The sequence below is a fragment of the Typopeltis vanoorti genome, chromosome 9 (genome assembly GCF_054136105.1).
Source record: "Typopeltis vanoorti isolate ZY-2024b chromosome 9, IOZ_Tvanoo_1.0, whole genome shotgun sequence".
Lineage (NCBI taxonomy): Eukaryota > Metazoa > Arthropoda > Arachnida > Uropygi > Thelyphonidae > Typopeltis > Typopeltis vanoorti.
In genome coordinates, this window is record NC_143557.1 from 96,914,167 (window position 1) to 96,923,943 (window position 9,777).

The window sequence follows — 9,777 nt, forward strand, 5'->3', positions numbered from 1 at the left end:
ACTCACCTTTAGTCGAAAGAGACCAGATAAAAGTTCCTCACGTCACTGACGGGAATTTTAGTGTCCTTTCCGCCCCAGTCCTTTCCGACCAAAGGGCTTCGTCTAAACCGAATGAGCTTCAGAGTGGATATAAATAAAGATCCAAAATATACTTCAAAGCTGAATGCATGTAGAAAGTTTGGCAGTTTCGAAAATTTGACCACAGAGCATATGAGAATACAATCCTCGGTATCGGAGGGTGCTCCAGCTTGTAACTTTAAAGACATGAGAACCTACCAAGTGTCCATACATTTACCTTTATTAGTTCACTTGATAACTTAATTTATAAATTAACACAACTTTTTTCATAAACATCATTAAAATTTACACACACACACACACACACACACACACACACACACACACACACACACACACACACACACACACACACACACACACACACACACACACACACACACATATATATATATAAGAAATTTAAAAACATAACAAAATTTAATAAAACATTTAATTTAAATAATACATTTTACTAATACACCTTTAAATTAATATAATTTACATAATATATTCATTAATGGAAAAGATTGAAGTGAAACATAATGATTTTATGTTATTTTTAATTTTTAACCAACGTAAGAAAAATTGACATAAATAAATAAACTGGGTTTTATATGGGCCGAAGGATTTTAATTGATGCTAAGTAAGAAATACCAACACATTTCGCTAACTTAGCTGTTTGGATCCTTCAGGGTGAATAAAAGAAATACAAAACAACTTAAACTCTTAAACTGTTTATGAAGGAATGAACCGAATTGTATATTTTACAATACAGAAGAACGCATACATCACACGCATGGCGCGTGTATGATGTCAACTATTGTTGTGCAAGAACGTTCTGTAATTAGCAGCGAAATTTAACTCTGGTGTGTTTAATGATCTTATGAGGGTCTTCCAAATATCAGCTAGAATTAATCATTCGTTTCTATTGAGGTTATGTTTAGAACGGATGACAGTTATGGCTTCTTTTATGTATCGGGAACGAAATCTTCCTCTTAATAAGGCAAAGAGCTTTTGTCCCATTCGATGGTGTGGTTTGTCCTCTAGAAATGAAGGGCTAACCCAGAATTTTCTTCTCATGTTATTGTTTACATCTCCGACGTGTTCTCTTTTTCTTATTTCCAAACTTCTTGAAGTCTGACCAATGTAATTGAATCCACATGAACAGGGGATGTTATAGACACCGGCATATTTGAAGAAGGCATGATTGTCTTTCGGAGATTTTTCATGTGCTTGAGGAGTGTAGCAAATCTTTTTAGGAACGATTTACGAACAATTAACCGGCCTCGCAATGGGCAGCCTCTTCTCTCCCCCGCCCATTGTGCAGATCTCTTTATGGAGAAACTGGAAAATGACGTTTTGTCTCAATTAGACCCTAAACTCACAGTGTGGTGGAGTTACGTGGATGCATTTTTATTGTATGGAAAAACACAGAAAAAGATCTTTTTGATTTTCTTACCTCGATCAACTCCTTCCGTCACAAAATAAAGTTTACCTTAGAACTTGAGAAGGACAAACAATTATCATTTCTGGATACTTTAATAAAGAAACAAATGGATGGACGATTCAGCCTTGCAGTCTATCGCAAACCAACCAACGCAGGTCGATACTTGCACTTCGCATCTTCTCACCATATTTCTCAAAAACTAAACATCGTACACATGCTAAACACTAGAGCCACTCGCATCAGTACAGAAGGTAAAGATCTCAAAGATGAACTATCCCACATATCAAAAACCCTGATAGACAATAGTTACCCAAAAAAAATTCATCCATAAGATACTTTTCTGTGACCCCCCCCCCCCCACAACAACAATCTGAGAAAATACGTTATAAATCCACCAATGCCATTCCTTATGCTGGGACAGTTTCTAAAAAGATTGCTACACTCCTCAAGACACATGAAATACTAATGACTCTTAAACCTTTAAAGACTACCCGCTATTTTTTAATGAAAAAGAAGGCATGACTGTCTTCTTCAAATATGCCAGTGTCTATAACGTTCCCTGTTCATGTGGATTAAATTACATTGGTCAGACCTCAAGATGTTTGGAAATTAGAAAAAAGGAACACGTAGGAGATGTAAACAATAACAGAGAACTCCATGCGTTTGATGTACGCGTTCTTCTGTATTGTAAAAAATACAATTGCATTCGGTTCATTCCTTCATGAACAGATTACGTGTTTAAGTTGTTTTGTATCTCTTTTATTTACCCTGAAGAAGCCCAAACAGCTAAGTTGGCGAAACGTGTTGGTATTTCTTACTTAGTATCAATTAAAATCCTTCGGCCCATATTAAACCCAATTTATGTCAATTACTTTTCTTATGAAGTCACATACTTTTTTTTATGAAGCGAAACATGTTTTCCACAGTATCACTGTGATTGTTATAAAGATAACAATATATAATGACAATGTTTAAAAGCAAAGCATGAAACCGTTAATCTAACAATATACGTGTAAAAACTAAAAGTGATTATTCAAATAGCTTGAACTAGACCCTGCTGCTGTAATTTCAGGTAAACTGTCCATTCACCATAACATTCATTTTCTGAAAATTTTAAAGACAACTCTTTATGCTTCTCTAAACGCTTCAAACAGGCGATTACAGTATTCACCTGCAATGCTTACATCTATCTTATTCATTTTCTCATTCTTATTCGTAACGTCTCTAATAAGATTCTATGTGCGTTTATTTATCTTTAGCCCTTTCTTTCCAAATGCGTTCGATCATTCTTTCGCCGCGAACGGGTTCTACCTTTTGCCATGATTTATCAGTTGTCAGCTGCTAGATTTCTTGCCTTGCACGAAAACTCTCTTAGTTTTTTCTTTTTCTTTTATTGATCATTTTCTTAGGCCTTTGGATGTTTCCGTTCGTTCACAAATCGGCCGTAAGCTGCGGCGTTGCTTTATACGGGTTATATTAATGCTAATAGTTGTGTATTTTTGCATCTTCTGATCAGTTTTTTTCCACCCTTTACTTTGGGGTGTTTTTAGTGCGTAGTTACCATACTAGACATTTCACGTTCCCTGTATGGTGGCATTTTTATCACACACTATCAAATGCAGAATGCAGCCTTTTCTAAGGCTATGAAGATCGGAGCACTTCCTGCTCGCATCATCTGTGACTCTCCAATTCGGTCTCTAGTCTCTCTATGTCTCTCCTTCAGAACAAAATAATGTCTTATGCTGAATAATCATAACGTACTGCTCTTGAGCTCTCAAACAATGGATGTTATGCTTTAAAAACAGTCCATAATTTTGATAGTAACAGACTCATTTGGCGTTCTGAAATTTTCCTTATTCATAAAATTCTTCACACTATCAAAGCAGATAGATAGATTTAGTTTCTTTGGTCTGCTATGTAATACATTTTATCACCAGAAAGTCCTCAAAGAAGATGCTGTCAATCTTAAAGCCTGCTCTTAACTTAAGGCTATGAAGATAGATGCACTGCGTTTTCTAGAACCATCTGCGACTTAGGAGGAGTCACAAAAATTCCCCTTCCACTTAGGTGTTGCCCTTCAGCACAATTTTCTTTTCTTCCACCACCCCCATGGTAAATACTGTAAATGAATACACAAACAGGAGTTTGAACCTAACACTTGCAAACCATTGGCCCGAACTGTTTAGTTGGCGGATATCGAAGCTGACGCTAAATCTGATCGTCCCAGGTTCCGTACTCAATCCTAGTAGCAACTTGCTATGAAACATTTTCTCCGCATCATCACATAAACGCGTCTTTAGTATGCGGAAATTCTCTTCATAAACTGCTAGTCATAAATATAATTTTAAAATCGAGAATTCGATTCAGAAAGTTCAAAAATCAGGTGTATCCGTGTTTAGAACAACGTTAATTTTTTTAGTAACATCCATAAGAATTTCGGGATGTTCTCGTTAACACAGCATTTAAAATTTCTTTAACACACTCACACTTTGAACGAACTGTGGTTAACTTAATCTATAAATTTTATTATTATCAATACTATCACTTTGAAAGCCTGTATTTTATTCATTTATTGTATTTATGTAAAAAATTATAAATGACGTATGAGATCCACATTACAATTAAATTCAGAATTTTGGAAAATATGATAAAAATTTATTGGGCTAAAATAACGTTCAAAGTGTTCCTAAATATTAATGTTTTATTATAATTTAATGTCAGTTCGGATAAGAACAGGAAATGAGCTCTGCAGCACATGATGTATATCCAAGCAATGATCATTAACTATCTTTAAAACACAATCCTGAACAATGCTGCGGAAATTTTCATATCTAGGCCTATTTTACCGACAACACAGACTCCATCTGTCACTTATCAATTCTCACTTAATTGCCTGAATGAAATGGGCTTAAAAAAAAAAAAAAAAACAATTTCTTTAAATCCAAGGATCATTAATATTCAAAGAAAACTGAAATTCGGACTTTTTAATTCAGCTACAAGGTGATGATTAAAGAGGATGATTGTGCGATGTGCGTAATTAAATTGCTCGCTTTGTACTTCACACACGTGGGGGAGGGAAGGGGGGGGGTTAAAGGAAGGGAACCGCAGCCATAACATCCTCTTTAAGAAGCCAGCTTTTCTTCCCTTCAGGGTTCGCTTGGCCTGTTGACAGACTTCACCCCACAAATTTTTGTTCGCTGTCATTTATCAAAAAAAACATATCATTAAGCCTTTTTTTTCGGCTTTTCTTTTTCTGCGCTCACCTCCAACGTTTTAATTCTGATGGGTTTCCATCTTCTCGACACAGTTAATTTAGAAGAGTGGCGCCTCTAATAATTAAAGATGTCAGTCACGTGCGGAGTAGATGACCGCCAACTAACAAGTGGTAGTCTCTGGGGAGCAGAAATAGACATCTCCGGTATCTGCTAGAAGCATGTGCTATGATTAATTACTTATACGGCAAACCTTAATAAAGCTGAACAGCCCTCGTTCTTGAGTCTTTTCCTTAGTAGAATACCCACTTTAGTCCTTTTCGGATCAAGGAAACCTAGTTCACTACTTTCTTGTCTTAACGAGACCAAAAACGCAATAAAAAAATAAAAAACAAGTTTAATAGGAAGGGGAAAAATAGTAAGAAACAAAATCAAAATTAAAATCTCAACAGCAAAAAATAAGACCGCCGAAAGTGGAAAAAATTAGTAAAGGAACATTGTGTTTGAAGGTCGGTGGGGGAGAGGGATAACCAGAACTGCATTTACGCATAATCTAGACTTAGGGCCATTACAAAGAGCCCCAGCCTCAGTATAGATAACCTAAAATTTACTCGGCAGAGGGGATATCGAAAAAGTTATGGCTAAGCACAACAACCTTAGACTATAATAAATTTAGTTTAATTCTTTATCCAAGTGCGAGCAAACAAAGTTTGCGCCTTAAAATATCTTCAGGACTGGGGTAAGGTAGTACAACACAGGGCAACTCGTAGGAAAGGTGGACCAAGCTAACTATCTCAGTATCTCCCATAATGCAAAACACATCTCCCAGACTAGTTTCGACCTTTATTGAGGTCTCTTCAGTCGGAGCCAGGCCCAGAAGTGGAGATACCAGGCAGAAGCAATAGCGAGGTCATCTTTACTCGCCCCGGTGATAACTCAGAATAGTCTAAATTTTTTTTAATTCATTGCTAAGTTCATAGAAGGATCCTCACTCTCATGATTATTATCATATGAGCACGCATTGCGTACTCATATGACGTCAGACAAAGTTACATAGGAAGAACATTAAGAATTATTGTTAAATATATTTAAGGTTAATTATAGACGACCCTATATTCAATATCTAACCCTCTCGAACTTCTTAAATGGAATTTGAGCTGACAACTATTTATGCGTAAATGGTGGCTTTTACTATTACTATTATTATCACGTGACACCTCCAAGGACGAGGTAGGGCACCTACTCCACAACTCTCCATCTCCACCACTCAATACGCCAAAGCCATCTACCACTCACCACCAGTATTTCACAGACAATCACAAACTAAATCACAGACCAACCTATTGATTACATTAGGAGTATATTTGTAATATTTTTTTTATAATACTTGTTTGTCGTTTCTTAAGTAAATGAGTGAAATGCATTAGTTGCTTACGATGGAATTCTCAGACACTTAATAAAGATAAGATATAGACACCCGCCTACGGTAACAAATTATATCTAAAAAACGCTAAGAATATATATATTTTTGTTTTCATTTTTTATGGAACATCCACAAAAGGTATCTACTCAATTTAAATGTGTAAATAGTATACAATTTAAGAAATAATAATTTTAATTTAACATAACTACTTTATCAGAATTAGTAATCTTTAAAATAATAAAAGTTATTCAGAACCATAACAAAACAGCGTTTAATTATTATAAGTGAGAAAAATTACTCTGGGCAGAAGGCTCAAATATGACTATCGGTTTCAACTTGAAAAAGTCACAAGCTTTATTTGAGTTATTTTAAATCTTCTGCACATTGAATATCTGACCGTTTAGTATTTATTGCTGGTTTTAAATGATCCCTTTTTAATACTACGCATTTCCACTGACAAAGATAGATTATTCAATATTCAATACTCAATTTTTTATTGAGCTGTCCTTATAAGGACTGGCTTAAAGGGGCGAAGCAAGAATGCTTTTCATCTTCCCCGTTATCTGTAGAGGACAGTGTAGGAATAAGGTGTTATTGAGCTATTAAAGCTCTGATCATGGCAGGAGGGTAACAGCAATAACCGAACCTCAGCTAGAACTTCATTGGCTACAGCATTGCCATCCATTACCCTCCAAGGGTATTGGATTGAATGAATCAATCACCGCATCTCACGGTCGATTGAACCATTACCTACTCATTCCAGCATCAATTTTTTAACATTTAAATTCATATTATCAACAGTTCATATTAAGAATAAATTAAGGTGTCCATTATTTGAATTTAATTACATAAAACAGAAAACAAAAACAAACATAATTTTATATTTTGTTGTTATATATAAAATTTAATATATATATATATATAAATTTTATTAAAATACATAACATAGAGGTCCTTATAAGGACTGGCTTAAAGGGGCGAAGCAAGAATGCTTTTCATCTTCCCCGTTATTTGTAGAGGACAGTGTAGGGATAAGGTGTTATTGAGCTATTCAAGCTCTGATGATGGCAGGAGGGTCACAGCAATAGCCGAGCCTCAGTTAGGACTTCATTGGCTACAGCAATGCCATCCGTTACCTCCAAGGGTCTATATGCTTTCCAACTCCTTCCATAACGTAGAGGTATGTCCGTTTTAATTGTTTAATATATATTTTATAAAAATGACTGTATAAAGAAGTTTAAAACTTTAATTCATGATAATAAAAAAGACTCAAACAGTTCTAAAATGTTCTATTATTTACTTGGCCTGTTGTATTTGACTTTAAACTTATCCTGGTTATCTTTACGGTGATCTCGATGCTTTCAACATCTTTTCTACTCAAGATCATCTTGCTCCACTAACTCCAACTATTTCCGCTAGGGGGTACACTTATTACAATGAAATCTTCAACAGTTTCTCTGTAATTTCCGGTGAAACTTCTAAACGTAAAAGAGTCGCAAAAAAAAAATCATAAAAAACACGAAAGTGAATCAGGAAAAGCAAATATTCCACCTATACGAAATGGAGTTTCTTGGAATATCAGCAACTTAATAAAAAGCGGTGTCGCATGGAGTCACCAGAGTACGTGGCACTAACACTTAGTGTCATTGGCCACGCCCGAATGAACTTCTTTGTTTGTATAAGGAACGTTATTAAGGAAAAGTAATGAGAAATGTGCTCGGCCACACTTCTTCGCCAATAAGTGAAGCGTAACCGTGTGCAGCATTTTTAGCGTCTTATAGCAAACTTGACGTTGTTTTCTTATAAGAACATTTGGAAAATACTGTAGTCATTTGAGCATACACGCGCCTAGGAAATGACAAAAAATCTTTAAAACCTTTCTCGGTTTAGTTAAAACATGCATTGAAGTCTTTACAAGTTCCACTTTGTTTAGTACTCAACAAAAATTACTGACTAGAACAGAAGTGGTGTAGTCAGCAATTTGTTTTGTTTGTTTTTTTCTCTTTTTGAAAATCCACAAAATGCGTTAAAGTTCATCGAGTTAGAAGATTCATATAATCTTCATAAAGTAGACTTTCAACGTGCCCTTTGGGAAAAAAAATATGCGAATTCTCTAGAATAATTTAAAAATTAAAAAAAAAATAATAATAAAGTCTAACTTAAAGGTTGAATCATTAAATGAAATATTTTTCTTCGCAAAGTTTTAAAATTTAGATATTTTAGAAAGTGTTTAAAAAATATAATTCATGCAGTATAAACTAAATATTATAATAAACACATTACTACATAAAACAAGTAATAGTACATATTATGGAAATTACCCTTGGAGGGTAATGGATGGCAATGCCGTAGCCAATGAAGTTCTAACTGAGGCTCGGCTATTGCTGTTACTCTCCTGCCATGATCAGAGCTTTAATAGCTCAATAACACCTTATCCCTACACTGTCCTCTACAGATAACGGGGAAGATGAAAAGCATTTTTGCTTCGATCCTTCAAGCCAGTCCTTATAAGGACTATAAGTAATATTATGGGTCTTAAATAGCAAGGAACCAAGGTAACGGATGGCAATGCTGTAGCCAATGAAGTTTTAATTGAGACTCGGCTATTGCCGTTACCCAGCCATAGATGGAGCCTTTAGCTCAATAACACCCCATCCACACATTTTCTTCAATCAGATGAAGGGATAAAGAGTCAAGGACTCAGTTCATCTCCCTCCCCCCGCAAAAAAAAGTACATATTATGTGTGGGACTCCATAATATTATATTAAATTTTTTTCTGATTAAAAATAATATATAAATAAAAATATATATATGCAAACTATATTTAGAGCATCGCATATATTTTTTGATATAAATGAATCACCTTTAGAAGGATGCGAAAAATACCCGGCTAGCTCAGTCGATAGAGCGCTGGACTTAATCTCGGAATCGTGGGTTCGAGCATCAGGTTTGGCATTTATATATATTTATCTGGAAATATATACCTAAATGATATATATATATATCATCTCATTTTCCTTTTACCCTCTTTTTAGGGTTTATTAATAATTTTTTATTTAAGTAATTTAAGAAATTTAAAAATTATTAAGTACACCTTTAAACAGTAAATATAACAATATTATAATAAAATTAAGCAAATTATTTCACTGGAATTTTCAGGAAGAAAAAATTTCTCGCGTTGTTTATAAGACTCCATAAAGATTCTTCGAGACTCAGGATGGAATTCGGAACAAGATTTGTTTTGCATCAACGTAGATTCTCCAAGGGGAAAAAAGAAAAAAACTAAATCATCCGGTGACTACTAAATAAAATTAAAAAAAACATTAAACATTTGTATATATATTTAAATATTTAATTTAATGAGTAGTATTCTGTAAATATCACAGAGTAAAATGTGATTAAATGCAAGATGGGTCATTACGACATTTATGATCCCGGCTGGTCATTACAACAATATTTGGATTAAAGAGCAGTGTTGGAGAATGACAGGCCTGAGAAAGGTGCGAAGGTCTTGGATTTGATGCTGAACTAACTCCACTGTGTAATAAAAATTGCTGTTAAGCCAATACGTACAATCAAAATGATTCTTCAGTTTAGTGTTGCTTTTTTGTAGTTTTTTTTAACCAAATAATCA